The following is a 15,192-nucleotide window of genomic DNA, read 5'->3' on the forward strand; positions in this document are numbered from 1 at the left end:
GAGAAACTAAATGGGTTGAGCTACGTTCAGCGAAATTCTTCAAACTAATACGCGTGGACAAAACATGCGCTCTGTAAGTGCCATTCTTGTCATAAGTACCGTCGTTCTTCTCATCTCGGCTCAGAAAGAATTTGGTAATAATTGTCCTAACAAGAGCAGCACTGAGCAGATCCAGCGAGAAACTAAATGGGTTGAGCTATGTTCAGCGAAATTCTTCAAACTAATACGTGTGGACAAAACATGCGCTCTGTAAGTGCCATTCTTGCCATAAGTACCGTCGTTCTTCTCATCTCGGCTCAGAAAGAATTTGGTAATAATTGCCCTAGCAAGAGCAGCACTGAGCAGATCCGGCGAGAAACTAAATGGGTTGAGTTATGTTCAGCGAAATTCTTCAAACTAATACGTGTGGACAAAACATGCGTTCTATAAGTGCCATTCTTGTCATAAGTACCGTCGTTCTTCTCATTTATACAACGGTAACAGTTACTAACTGTGATTTCAACCTCATGTCTCGAGGTGACAAAGGCATATTGTTGTGTCTAATGGGTCCGATAATCTCTCAATACCGTGCGAGCTCCTCTGACCATCTCGGTAATTAACTACCATTGTTTCCAGTCCTAACTATCTATTATATTACGTTTTATCACTGAGTGATTTGTTGCCATTAAATACTGCTCCTATCACTATGGAAACATTACAATTCCACAGATAGTTCCATGATATATAGCAGCTATTGATGAAATGAGACTGTGTTTAGAGTGCATTGCTCCCAAGCGGCGCGAATGTGTTTGTCAGTTCGCCGGCTTGTATGATAACAATTGATTGGTGACAACTATTCTCTGAACTGTCGCGACTTGCCAATTGCAAGCATAGTTTTTTGTGGTGTTATATTACACAAACCGCGATTTCGTCAAAAGCTTTCTAAACGTGATTCGATTTAAAAACGCTTATCCAGAAAGTAAGGTTGGTAGGCAGCGGCTTGGCTCTGCCCCTGGCATTGCTGAAGTCCATGGGCGACGGTAACCACTCACCATCAGGTGGGCCGTATGCTCTTCTGCCTACAGGGGCAATAAAAAAAAATGAATTATGGTTTCAGTAGTCTTAGCTAAGATGGGCCGACCTTATCTTAAGCGGTTACTGGAGCGTGATTGCCGCTGTCCACCTTGAGACATGAGATCGATGTCTCAATTGTGTTGTATAACCACTGTCCCGCCCTTCAAACCCCGCCTCTGAAGTAATAAGCAGGATGGTATTAAAAGACCGTGCGAGCTTAAAATACGCCCTATTACCATAAATGAGTCGTCTATTATCAAAGGTGGCAATCTGTGCATTTGGACAAAAAAATGTTATTGATATGTCAATACAGATTGATTTGAATATAATCGTCTCCTTCAAAGAATACGGCTCAAAACCTGCAGTAAATAAAGGTTAATACTTAACCTGTTATTTATCTAAGATGTCGTTCAGAAGAGTTTTGTGACTGCCAATGGAATACAAAGTCAATAATTCGTTTTTCTGATTTACCAATAATTGTCCAAAAGTCACATTGCCGGCTTTGATAATAGTCGACTCAAATCACGGTTGACGATTTTAGTCAGCTAGTTAGCTAGTATTATATAATTCTCAGAAAATGCTGCTACCCATTCACCCGTGAATACCTTAGTCGCCCTTAACGACAACCACATGAAGAAATGGGATTGCGTTTTTGGCTAAATCTAATAGTTCAGGTGACAGCAATACCACTTGATGGTCCATTCGTTTTTTTTTTACCTTTTTTAATTTGTTTTACATATATTAGCCGGAGTTGTTTGAATAACCTTAAATAATCAAAATTTAACGAGACTTCAATTGAATTTTTAAACAAATCAAATTTAAAACATCCGTGTTATTCCGCTTAGCTTTAATTGTTAAGTGCATTTGTTCGTATGAAATTTAAGTTGCATAGAAACGGAATGTGGAAACTTTATAGAATAGTTGGTTAATCCAGTTAATATCCTCGTTAAGAGCCTCGACTGAGAGCATTAATGATAAGACAAACGTGAATCGGTTTGTTTATTTTCCGGAACTATTTGTCGTTTCACAAAGATATTATACGTAATGTGAAATGAAATAAATTATTATTACATCAAAATACAATAAGAGGATTAGTACTTGTCACATATTCATGTGCTCATATGTACCTTACAGTATAAATAATTTATTTTATTTAACTATTTATTTGGGAAACTAACAGTACAAAACAAACATATACTCGTAATATAATAAAAATAGGAAAACAAAAACTAAACAAGTTTCTACCATTATTTAATATACATAATTATATATATATAAATTGAACATAGACATAACGAGTTTTGAATACATTTAATATCGTTGTTCAAGTGTAGAATATGAATATGGATAAAGGAATCAATACCCTGTTTTAAATTTTCGCAGTTCAGATAGCCGATTTTTATCATCACGAATAGTTGCTTCGCGTGTTGTAATGACGTCACCCTAAGTGGGTAAGCCATTTGCATAATGGAAAACAACGCTAGCGGGAAACCATAGTTTCCCCGGCCAGGGAAAGCTCAGATTCCCGGGACGGTCGATTTCAACTTTCAGCAAGAAAGTCGCGTGGTTCGTCGTCGCTCATAACGCGGGCAGTCATAGGATTTCAATTGAAAATGCATTATGATGCAATGAAAGTCTCGGAAAATACTAAGGTGACTAGATTTTATTTCGAATTATTCTTGCTAATTCTAAGTTCGATTGCATTCGAAAAATTGGTTGTACCGTCTTTTAAATTTAATCTCATCATAATCTTGTTATTTATTTCATTTCTGAATTACGAGGGCGGCACTGAAAATTTCGGGAATTAACGAAGTGACACAACATTACTATTTAAAAATGTATTTATTGCTTTTTGAGGTATTCTCCGCGAAATTTGACACATTTTTCCATACGATGGAACCAATCGTTGAAGCAACCATTCCATTCGGAAGTTGGGGTCTCCAAAATGGCCGTCTTGTAGGCGTCCACAGCTTCTTCAGGTGATGAAAATCTCTGTCCACGCAATTTATTCTTTATTTTAGGGAAAGTATAGAAATCATTAGGGCTTAGATCGGGGCTGTACGGCGGATGGTCTAATAATTCTATGTTTTCTTGCTCTAAAAACTCTTTTGTTCTGTGCGCGGTGTAAGAACTCGCATTGTCGTGATGGAGGATGATGCGGCTGTTGCAGTTCTCTTTACGGAGTTCAGAAACGACCTGTGGCAAACAAATCCTAGCATACCATTCTGCATATCCATCGGGAAAACAACTTTTTTACACCTAATTGTTCATGTAAGATTATTTGTATTTGACTCATGCCAATGTCTAAAGTTTCCTGAATTTCGCGGTATGTCACATGTCGATCTTCCTCAATCAGCTTACGCACAGCATCAACGTTTTCTTGGGTGACTGCAGTTTTTGGACGACCTTGACGGGGATCATCACTGAGCTTGACACGTCCACGTTGAAACTCAGCAAACCAGCGATAAATTGTGGTTTTGGATGGGGCTTCATCACCAAATGCAGAAATCATCCGGTCAACACACTGTTTTTGTGTTAAACCACTTCGAAAGTCATAATAAATCATCGCTCTTGAATTTTCTCGAGTCAATTCCATTTTCTCAACGACTAAAGAAGTTTGACAAAACCTCGTGACAAGACCGAGAATCTTTTTATACATAAATAAATGGTATTCGATTTTTAAAACCAAGGAGTTTTCAATTAAAAAGATTTTAATATGACAGGAACAGTGGAAATATTCCATTCCCGATACTTTTAGTGCAGCCTATGTATATAGCACCGAAGGAAACGAAATTGTATGCGAAGGCTTTAATGTACTACATGGTTACAATATAAACAAATTTGAGCAATTGTATACGATGTTATTCTTCAAATAAACTATTTATCAGTCGTAGAATCAATTACAAATAAATAAAAAAATCGTTTATAAAAAATATCCGTCTATACATTTTTGTTCTCTAGTATCAAAACGAGTTCGAGTTCTTAAGGTAATGAGTGCTGGTCGTTCTAGTAGCACGAGGTCGTCGGCCGGCTGCGAAGCTCACAAATGCTTTTCTATTCTAACTAAAGCCATCACGCTCAACCCTCAGACGCTACCGAGACGTCGGTAATAATGAGTCAATTTGTTTTCAGATTTGATACATAAAAAATCGACGTATTTGTAAATGGTCACTGCCTCCCATGGCAGAGATACAAGCGGTAGCCTTTTGTGGCTTTAGTTAAGGATTTTTTTATACATATTAAAATTACTGGATGTTGTTCGATTTATTTAGTTTAACTTATCTCAAACCGTTTGGTATTGGAATATTTGTATTATGTTCGAGAGAGATTGTTTTATAAAATATTTTGATAAAATGACCGGATTGTCAGTTATACAAGAGATCACTGGGAATCCATTGTTTCCATTTTAATAATATAAACGTGAAAGTGTTTGTTTCTCCTTCTTTCACGTCAACGGTTTGACATAATTTTTAGTGATAGTTTTAAGTAATAAGAGTCACATAGGCTATATTTTATCCCAAAAAAACATCTCAGTCCTACGGGAAATTGTTATATTATCTTAGAGAAATTACGTGACACTTTAGCAAAAAATAATTGACACTTTTCCTGGCGTAAGCGGGCGAAGCCGTGGGTAACAGCCAGCTTATTATCAATATCGATTACAAAGCATGTAGGTACGGTATATTCTCGCTTATTCGCAGTTAAATAGACCGCAGCTAATGCAATGGTTATTTGAGTGCATTCTCATTGGATTAGGCGGGTTGATGAAAGTTTTAAAGTACGGATTACTTTAAATTTTGTCGTGTTATAATGACTTCCGTAAATCAAATTTCTGGTCTACTGTCTTCAAGTAAAAAGATAATATTAAGAATCTAGCGGACCCGGCGAACTTTGTTCCGCCACACTGTTTAGCTGTCAGTTGCGTTTTGTTATTCCATATCAGTTGCGTTTTATTATTGCATATCAGTTGCGTTTTGTTATACCACGTTTTATGTCACGTCCCACGGGAACGTGTTAAAAAGTGTCCTATGTCCTTCTCCTGGTTCTAAGTTACCTCCTCACCAATTTTCAGCCAAATCAGTTCAGCCATTCTTGAGTTATAAATAGTGTAACTAACACGACTTTCTTTTATATATTATATAGATTACAAAATATACAAAAATTTTAAGTTTCAAATATTTCCAGAATTACGTTAAAGCAAGCCATGTTATTTTGTAATACAGTCAAATACCCCATTATCTGTATAATAATACCTAATGACTCATTATATCACTAATTTCGGAATTATAATCATGCAACAATTTGTTAGCACGTTGTATTCCACGTATTTATAACTACGAAGCGGCACGTTGTTTGATAATTCTTCGAAAATTTGAGTGGTTGCGTCGTTTTTCAATGCGTTCGATATAATAAAACAATGTTTTCAAGACATAGCATAAAATATAATAATGATAGGTGGTAAAAATGACAATGTGCTCGAAGAATATTTTAAATAATGGAATATGGAAAAGAAGGTTAAAACATTTAATTTTTAGACACCGTCGGTTGCTGCTTACGTTCAATAGGTTTTGTGTAATAACAAAAATAAAAGCCTTGAAATACACCAGAGGCCTCGTCAAATAATGTATCCTTGAAAGTTAAATTATTGACGATCGAGGTAACAAATAATCTGTGACATAAACTCGAAATTCATGGAGCGTTCTTATTTTTTGGATAATTTACTGTAACTAATTTTGTAAATAGGTGAAATTTTTTTGTTTGTATTTCTCTACTACACAAACAATTCTGAGAACGCTTTCACGGCTACGGCTACATTTCAAGGAGATAAAATTAACTTTCAGTTAGAAAATTTATTATTTTAAAATGAATATTGATATGTCGACGACGCTTGAAATTTTCAGCTGGACCAAGTATATAATTTTCAAATAGTAATAAACAATATTAATGTTATTTAACCACCAAATTATGAAAATTATATTGATCTTGTCGAGGATATCACAGTTTTAGAAAATGACGTTGCACCTTTTTCCTATATACTATATACTACTAAGAGAAAATCTCCTATCGTCATATATTAATCGTTTAAATATGTACGTAAAATATAATAAGAAAAGTTTAGAAATATCTTATTATAGAAACTAAAAGATCGTAACATAAGATGTACTACTACTTATTTTATTGTTGTTGTTCAAAACAAAGACATTTGTGTAAATATAATCTTTCCATTTTGTTACAGGTAAACAAACCTTGGTTAAAGTACATAAGCAATATTAGCTGACTAATATCCAGGTCAGTAAACAACTCGACTGTGTCTTGATATATTGTTATATTCTCTTCGGCTTTTAACAAAATTGGCTCGTTTCTGACAAAGGTATTAAGGCTTAAAGTTTTATTATTTAGGGACGAGAAATTTATTGAAGGACTCTTCGCATTTATCATGATCCAAGAGGTGGTCACCCGAGTAAAAATGATATTATAATTTTTTGATAAAAATAATAATTTCAAGTCTATCGCCGAACCACCGCTGCACAGTGTCCGCACCACAACGCTGAACCACCGCCGCACCACCGCCATTTGGCGGAAAATTCCGCCGCACGCTTCGAAAGAAATCTCCCAGCACCGCCGCACCACAGCCGAAGCATAGCCGAACGTTTCGAATTTTTTAAGTTTATACATTTAATATAAATATAAATTTACTAACAATCAACGCCACGTTAACTGGTCCCGTGCTAAGTTCGTAAAGAACTTGTGTTACAGGTACCAGATAACGGAAATAAATATAATATTTTTATTATACACATACATATATTTAATATACACCCATAACCATAGGAAAGACATTTATATTTATCATACAAATATCTTCCTTTGGCGGGATTCGAACCCGCGACCCCCTTGTGTAGTGATCTTTTTTTTTTTTTTTTTTTTTTCCTACCTAAGCTGATAGCCCTAGCGGCTATGTCAGCGTAACCCTAACTTTAGTAGGTGAGCTCACGGGGCTCAAACCTGACGATGTTGCTAACACGAACCCTAGCAAGAGCCGTGCTTCGCAGAATCTACCAGCGGATCGGAAACGCGACCCACTGAGAAGATCCGGCGAGAAACTCAGTGGGTTGTGTCTGAGAGTTAATTTACTCGTCGAGCCCTTCGTCGCAAGCGACGGGTTCGACGAGAACGGTGACCGGTGCTTGAAGTACCTAAAAGCACCGTTAGTGGATCGGGAGGATCCGAGATGACGTGTTTTGGGCGACGTCGACTGCTTTCCATTCTGTCCGCAGGATCGGGAATGTGTAGTGACCATGTCACTTACCACTACACCAGACGGACGTTTAAACTCTGTACGTAAAAAACGTTTACATTCACACACATATGTATGTATATGAGAATGATATGTCACTGCTGTAGTGCAGCGGTGGTGCGGCGGTAGTGCAGCGAACCCACTCTTATTAAACAGTCGCGGCTATGGTGCGGCGGTGCTTTGGCGATTAAAATGCCGTGCAGCGGTGTTTCGGCGGTAGAGCAGCGAACCCACTTTTACGTAAGCAGTCGCGGCTATAGTGCGGCGATGCTTCGGCGACCATAAAAAAATTCAAATCGTCACAGTCATAGTGCGGCGGCGCTTCGGCGATTAAAATGCCGTGCGGCGGTGCTTCGGCGGTGATTCGGCTAAATTCTGTTTTTACTCGGGCATCCTTGGGAAATGAATTTTAATGCTTCCAAGGTATAAGAAAATAATGGCAAACATTGTGTTATATTTCGATTTTAAGTGACAAAGTTTAGACAAAGGTAGTATTTTTAAAAATTTCATCTAAGTAGGATCTAAATTATAGTATCTTAGTTCAAATAATAGGCTATTAATAAAAAAATACGAGAGACCCCCTACAGTTACGGCCATCCACTATCATGTACATCTATCTATCTGTCTACCGTCATAACCACTAATTAAAAAATAAGGTCGGGATTTATTTTCATTATATTTGTTTTCTTACTATCTGGGAATTAATCAATTCATTTTACGTCTCCAACGCTTCCCCAACTCCGTATTTAGAGTTTTTTCAAGTGACAATTTCTTTTATACCGTTTTATCCCAAACTCTTGAGATATACATATGTATATGGACTTAGTATAAATATAAAAAAATTACTTCTACAGCGTGTGAATTTCACTTAGGTTTTGATTTCGTTCGATGAGTCCACTAGTTCATGATAATCTTGTGTTAACTGCTTATTGCAGTCGGTACAAATAATCTTATTATGGTCGCTATCCATCATGATTATTTGGATATGTCTCAACTGTGTTGTAAGGTAATATAGTATTGTCAGCTCACCTGGACTACTATCACCGTCCTACATATTGGTCACGAAGCAAGATAAAGATTGCCTTCGATTCACTGTCTCGAATGCAAGAGATCGAGTTTTTTTTTTTTAATTGTGACCACATTATAACGCAAAAGGTTATTGAACAGCAGCATATAAGGAACGGCAAGACTATTTACCGTCATTTAACACCAGTTTCACAATGATCTCATTGTGGACCGTGGGAGGAGAGAGATCGACATAAGATAATACAGAATATGAACCAGCATTATAGGTTTTTGAGATTCTCGAATTCTATAGACTAGTAACGCGACTAAATTATAAGTTGCGGACTACTGATCGATTGGAATAATAAACTTCTGTACCGCTTTATAATTTGGATTAATATTTTGTTAAAAGTCATAGTTTCTGCTCTGTAGGTGGAACAGTCATTCAATAAAAATGGATATCGAATTGCCGGAAAGTGAGCAGCATAATTCTCGTTGTTATCTGTAAGAGCTCCTGTTATCAGCTTAGACCAAGTGGCCCGTGAGTTCGTCTGCCGTCTAGTAGATATATAAAAACCATAGATGTTAGCATAAGCTCTGAATATGCTGCAAACCACACCCAAATTGTACCAATCACACGAATGCGAACACAATACGTTTTACCTTTAATAAGATTGTATGTACCTACATTGTTTTTAATGTTTGGTAACCAGTCCTATCTCCCATTGAAATGACTATTGATTATCAGTTATTTAGCTCCAAACATTCGAGTTAATTATTTTTAGTCTTGTGTATGAAATATCGCACGAAATTTAGTGTCTGAACTGAATCGTATAATACTAATAATCAATAAAATACTGGCTTTAACAAACAAATTAGTCGCAAACCAAATACAATATACATATATTATACATCAATTACGCAGTGTGATACGGAATTTTCCGTTTCAATGGCCACGAGAAAAACCTCCCTCGAAAACATGTTTCCATCTACACGTTTCCAAGGGGGCGGTGGGGTTGAAGGGAGCGCGTCGTCGGGGGTAGTTCGAGCCACCCCGTGCCCCTAAAAATAGACGGCCGGGCTCGGTGCCGCTCAATGAAGGCCCGAGGGAGTCACGCTCCCGTCTCCTTCAAGGGTAAAGAGGACTCGTAGAATGAAAGTACTGCGTTCTTGGAATACACTGTATAATTGAAGGAGTAAAACTGAATAGACGTTTTGTGATATGTCGATTTACGAAAAGACTTGTTTTTTTTTTTTTTTTTTTTTTTTCGAATTGAAGAGGGAAAGTTCGTATGTAATTTTATGTTTGTCCTTGGATGTATAATTAGACTGACATTTCGTAAATGCAATCTGAATAACTTATAATGAAACACAATTATGACGATCTATTCAATTACTCATACCACGCGTTCCAGGGTACGTGTAGCAGAATAAAAATAGATATTTGGGCCAAACGGGGCTCAATGGGTAATGCGACTGAGATATAAGGTGCGGACTACTGCGAATCCATCGGAAACATCCCTGAAACTTCTCTGTACCCTTTTATAATTGAGATTAATCTTATACCTTTAAACGAGCAATTCTTGTATATTAATATATATGTATATAATCTGAACCTCGGAAACGGCTCCAACGATTTTTATAAAATTTAGCATACAGGGATTTCGGGGGCGATAAATCGATCTAGCTACGATTTATTTTCAGAAAATGTTGTTTTATTCGTGTTTTCAATAATCAACTCTTACCGACATCTATTGGCTAATAAGAATTCTATTTTTCTTAATTGAGGGCAACTAACCGCTTTAAAGACACAACAAGATGGCGTTATAAAAAAAAGAAAAACCGAGCAAATCTCGATCATCGTCTAGTATTTTATTAAGAGTCATAGGTTCCGGTTTGAAGGGTGTAACAATCATACAATAAAAAGAGATATCGAATTATCTGAAGGTGAGTGGCAGGATTCTCGTTATTACGTTTTTTTTTTTTTTTTTTATTGCTTAGATGGGTGGACGAGCTCACAGCCCACCTGGTTACTGGAGCCCATAGACATCCACAACGTAAATGCGCCACCCACCTTGAGATACAAGTTCTAAGGTCTCAAGTATAGTTACAACGGCTGCCCCACCCTTCAAACCGAAACGCATTACTGCTTCACGGCAGAAATAGGCAGGGTGGGGTACCCAACCGCGCGGACTCACAAGAGGTCCTACCACCAGCAAGCACTCCTGTTATTGGCTGAAAACCGAGTGGTCCGTGAGTTCTTCTACCCATCAAGTATCCGGCGATTGGATCCGGTGATTTTCTTCTGTAAAAAAAGAGAACAAGCTCTGAATGGTTAACTGAAAAACTCATTCAAATTGGACTCCTCATATTGTATGGGTAACGTGTGCAAATGCAGACACAATACGTTTTAAAAGATTTGGATAAATGAGACATTGATCGATGTTATAAAAAAATATATGTTAAAATAAATTGTCATTACAAAATTAAAAGTGGACGTGTTTTTCTCGTTGCGATTGGTCATGTTTCATCAATTGGATATACTTGAAATAAACAACACGTGTCATTCTGAGATGACAAGTCATAAAAAGGATATGTAATAATGAAATAAAAAAATAAAGATAACGAAAAAGAAGCATAATATATTTCGAAAACGAATGTGTGGGTCTTTAGATTGCAGTAAATGGGAGGGAGACTGGCTGTTTGGTACTACGTAGCTATGTGGTTGCCACTACAACGTGAAAACTACCTTAAGGCATAAGATTGAAGTCTATTGTCTTGCGAACAATGCTATGCTACCCTTCAAACCGGTACGCACGGACGCAGAAACTTCAAAACATGCAACTCATTAAATTTATAAAAATGCAATCGAAAACTCGATGTAACTTTATTTCTGGATAGTTTAAACAATTTTAAATGATCTCGAGAATAATATTAAAGAAACTAATTCAAACAATGCCTTTGAAACGAACAATAATACATAAAATTAGAAATCATAACTATTTACTATTAATATTTATGCGACGAGTGAATCGGAATAGCTTTTATTGCCTAGTTAAGATTTTTTTTTTTTTTTTTTTTTTTTTTTTTTTTTTTTTTTTTTTTTTTTTTTTTTTTTTTTTTTTTTTTTTTTTTTTTTTTATTGCTTAGTTGGGTGGACGTGCTCACAGCCCACCTGGTGTTAAGTGGTTGCTGGAGCCCATAGACATCCACAACGTAAATGCGCCACTCACCTTGAGATACAAGTTCTAAGGTCTCAAGTATAGTTACAACGGCTGCCCCACCCTTCAAACCGAAACGCATTACTGCTTCACGGCAGAAATAGGCAGAATAGAAATAAGAAAATTTAATTTTTCAGTATTATTAATTAAACAATATAGAAAATGCTACTATTTTTTACTCGTGGTAGGAGGTGGTGTATTCGTATCTAGCGATGTAATGGTGTTCGAATCCCGCAGGCGGGTAACAATTTTTCTAATGAAATATTATACGTAGTTGACAAATGTTCACGATTGACTTCCACGGTGAAGGAATAACATCGTGTAATAAAAATCAAACCTGCAAAACTATAATTTGCGTAATTACAGTGGTAGGACCGCTTGTGAATCCGCATGGGTAGGTGCCACCACCCTGTCTATTTCTACCGTAAAGCAGTAATGCGTTTCGGTTTGAAGGGTGGGGCAGCTTTGTAACTATACTGAGATCTTAGAACTTATCATTCTCGCTCACGACTCGGTCGTGCGCGGACGTGCTTTCCGATCCGTGGCCCGCTTGCGAGCTGCGTCTCTGAACTCACAGTTGTGCTCGACAGTGTAGTGACCGTGAATACATCGTGCTTACAATTCGGTAGTGCGGACGTTCCGATCCGTTGGTTGCTTGCGATCTGCGTCTCGGAGTCCATTTTTGTGCGCTAAAGTGTTGTAACCGCGAACCCACCCTTTACCAACTGCCTTTTTCAAGGCAAAACCAATCGCTACGATCAGGCTTCCTGTGGCACTCACAGGCTAGCGATTTCCTAACCCTTCCCAAAACAACAGTCTTTTTCAAGACTAGACCCCCGCTCGCGATTCTGCCTGCTGTAGCACTATACAGCCCGAGCGGGTTCCTTTCCTTTTCCCCGCCGATTGCCGTTTTCACGGCATAGGCATTCCCCCCCCCTGCTCCTTGCTGTCCTGCAGCACAGGGGGGTTACAAATCCTATCCGGGGCCTCGCCTTTCGGCGAGTTCAACAAAAGTCCCGGGGCCGCCCCCCCCGGGCAAGAAGACCGAAGATGCAGAACAGTGAAAGTGTCAGTGACAGTGATTTTGTCGGGTTCCTCCGGGAAAGGTACCCGACAATTAGGGCCGAATATTTAGCCTATAGGGCCTCCCGTGGCAATCCCTCCCCCCCCGCGTCCGTCGCCGCGTATTTCAACCGTGCCTCGGAGGCACGCCGCGCGCCCCCCGCCGCCGCGTTAAGTTCGAGCGCACGTTCCGACGATGCGACTCACGAAGCGCCTAGCGCTACCCCCACCCCCGCGCCCGCGTCGGTTACGTCATCACGCGCTACGTCCGCCGCGACCTCGATCGTTTCAAGTTCAGGCTCCGATACCGAATCGGAGATGGATTTCGAATCCGCGTCCAGCCCTCAGCCCGGAACCTCGGATGGTTTCCAAACAGTGACACGTGGAAAGAAGCGTACTCGCGCCGTGGAGTCCCGGAACTCCACGACAAAACAGACGAAATCCGCGTCCGCCTCTCGACCGAAAGTAGTAGTTACACCGGAGTCGGACTCCGCGCGCCGCGTAACCCCACCGCCGCGTCCCAAGCCCGCGCCCGCTCCCAAAGTAGCTGCCCCGCCCCCGCTGATACTTCAAGAGAAGAAAGCGTGGAATCGCGTGTCCCAGGCCCTTCAGGCAAATAAAATTAACTACACCCATGCGCGTAACGTCGCGCATGGGATTCAGATAAAGGTCGCAACGCCGGGCGACCATAGGGCCCTCTCTTCATACCTCCGAAAGGAGAACATAGGTTTCCACACCTATGCTCTTCAGGAGGACCGCGAGCTCCGCGTAGTGATACGCGGAGTCCCTAAGGAGTTAGACATCGATTACATAAAGGAGGATCTGACCGCTCAGTCCCTCCCGTTAGTTAGCGTGCACCGGATGCACAGTGGGCGGGGCAAGCAGCCCTACAACATGATCCTGGTAGCTCTAGAACCCACCCCGGAGGCCAAAAAGAAGATCGCATGTCTCACGACAATTTGCGGCCTATCCGGGATCTCGATCGAAGCCCCCCATAAGCGTGGCACTCCCGGGCAGTGCTACAGGTGCCAACTCTATGGCCACTCGGCGCGTAATTGCCACGCGCGCCCCCGCTGCGTGAAATGCCTCGGCGATCACGCTACGATAGATTGCGTTAGAGATAGGGAAACCGCGACCGAACCTCCCAGCTGTGTCCTATGCCTTAAGCAAGGGCACCCCGCGAACTACCGTGGATGTCCCAGGGCTCCGCGAAAACGCCCAACTCACCCAGCTCCGCGAACCGTCGGCCCAAAGACTTCGGCACCTTCAGTGCCGAAACCCGCCTTCGTGCCGGCTGCAGTTCCCACGGTCTCGGCGTGGAAAAAGCCGCTGCCGTATACGAAGGCGGGAACGGAAACCGCACCCCCGCCCCCGCTCGTGACACGCCCCGCGCCCCAGCCCCTGCTCGCACCTCGCCCCGCGCCCGCGTTCCGTCCCCCGCAACCCTCTGCCGTCAACGACTTCGCGCTCGTGCGTGACTTCGTCACTGCGGTGAACTTCGACCGTCTGCGATCGTTCGCAGACGCGATACGTAGGTCGGTAACCCCCGAACAGCGGCTCGCGGCCGCATTCGATCACATGGACGTCTACGAGTCCGTGTCCCGCACGTTATAAAAATCTTTACCGGTAACCAATGGCGCAAAAAGGTAGAGAAAAACCGTCTTCCCTTACGTTAGCATTCTATAATGCTAACGGACTCGCGCGGCAACGCGATCAAATTTTTGAATTCCTCCGCGACAATCTTGTAGATATTCTATTAGTGCAGGAAACCTGTCTGAAGCCCTCGCGTCGTGACCCGAAAGTCGCGAATTACGTCATGGTTAGGAATGACAGACTCACCGCCTCCAAAGGCGGGACTGCCATTTACTATAGGCGGGCCCTGCACGTTGTCCCTCTCGATACTCCCTCGCTCTCACATATCGAGGCGTCAGTGTGCCGTATCTCGCTGACGGGACACCAGCCGATCGTCATCGCATCCGTTTATCTCCCCCCGGACAAGCCCCTCCTGAGCAGTGACATCGAGTCACTGTTCGGCATGGGAGACTCTGTCATCCTGGCAGGCGATTTAAATTGCCACCACACTAGGTGGAACTGCCATCGTACAAACGTTAACGGTAGGCGTCTCGACGCGTTTATAGACGACCTCACCTTTGAAATAGTCGGCCCCCCAACTCCAACATGTTATCCGTATAACATCGCGCTCCGTCCGAGCACTATAGACCTGGCATTGCTTAGGAACGTAACTCTGCGCTTGCGTTCCATCGAAGCAATGTCAGAGCTCGACTCAGACCACCGACCTGTCGTTATGCAGCTCGGTCGCCCTCACAACCCAGTCACTGTTACGAGGACCATGGTGGATTGGAATAAGCTGGGCACGTGCCTAGCCGACGCCGCTCCGCCAATCCTCCCTTACGGCCCGGATTCGAATCCATCCCCCGAGGACACCGTCGAATCCATAAACATCATTACCGATCACATCTCTTCCGCGATCATTAGATCTTCTAAAGAAGTCGATGTGGAGGACAGCTTCCACCGCATCAGACTGTCCCCCGA

The 15,192-nt window shown here is 41.1% G+C and overlaps 1 protein-coding gene across 8 annotated transcripts in view; it reads left to right on the forward strand.

Annotated features, from left to right (window-relative positions):
• LOC101746970 (homeodomain-interacting protein kinase 2) overlaps nt 1-15,192 on the forward strand; it is a 127,359-nt gene that overhangs the window by 21,994 nt on the left and 90,173 nt on the right. The gene's annotated exons all lie outside the window — the stretch shown is intronic.

Source organism: Bombyx mori, chromosome 14 (assembly GCF_030269925.1).
Source record: "Bombyx mori chromosome 14, ASM3026992v2".
In the NCBI taxonomy this organism is placed as follows: Eukaryota; Metazoa; Arthropoda; class Insecta; order Lepidoptera; family Bombycidae; genus Bombyx; species Bombyx mori.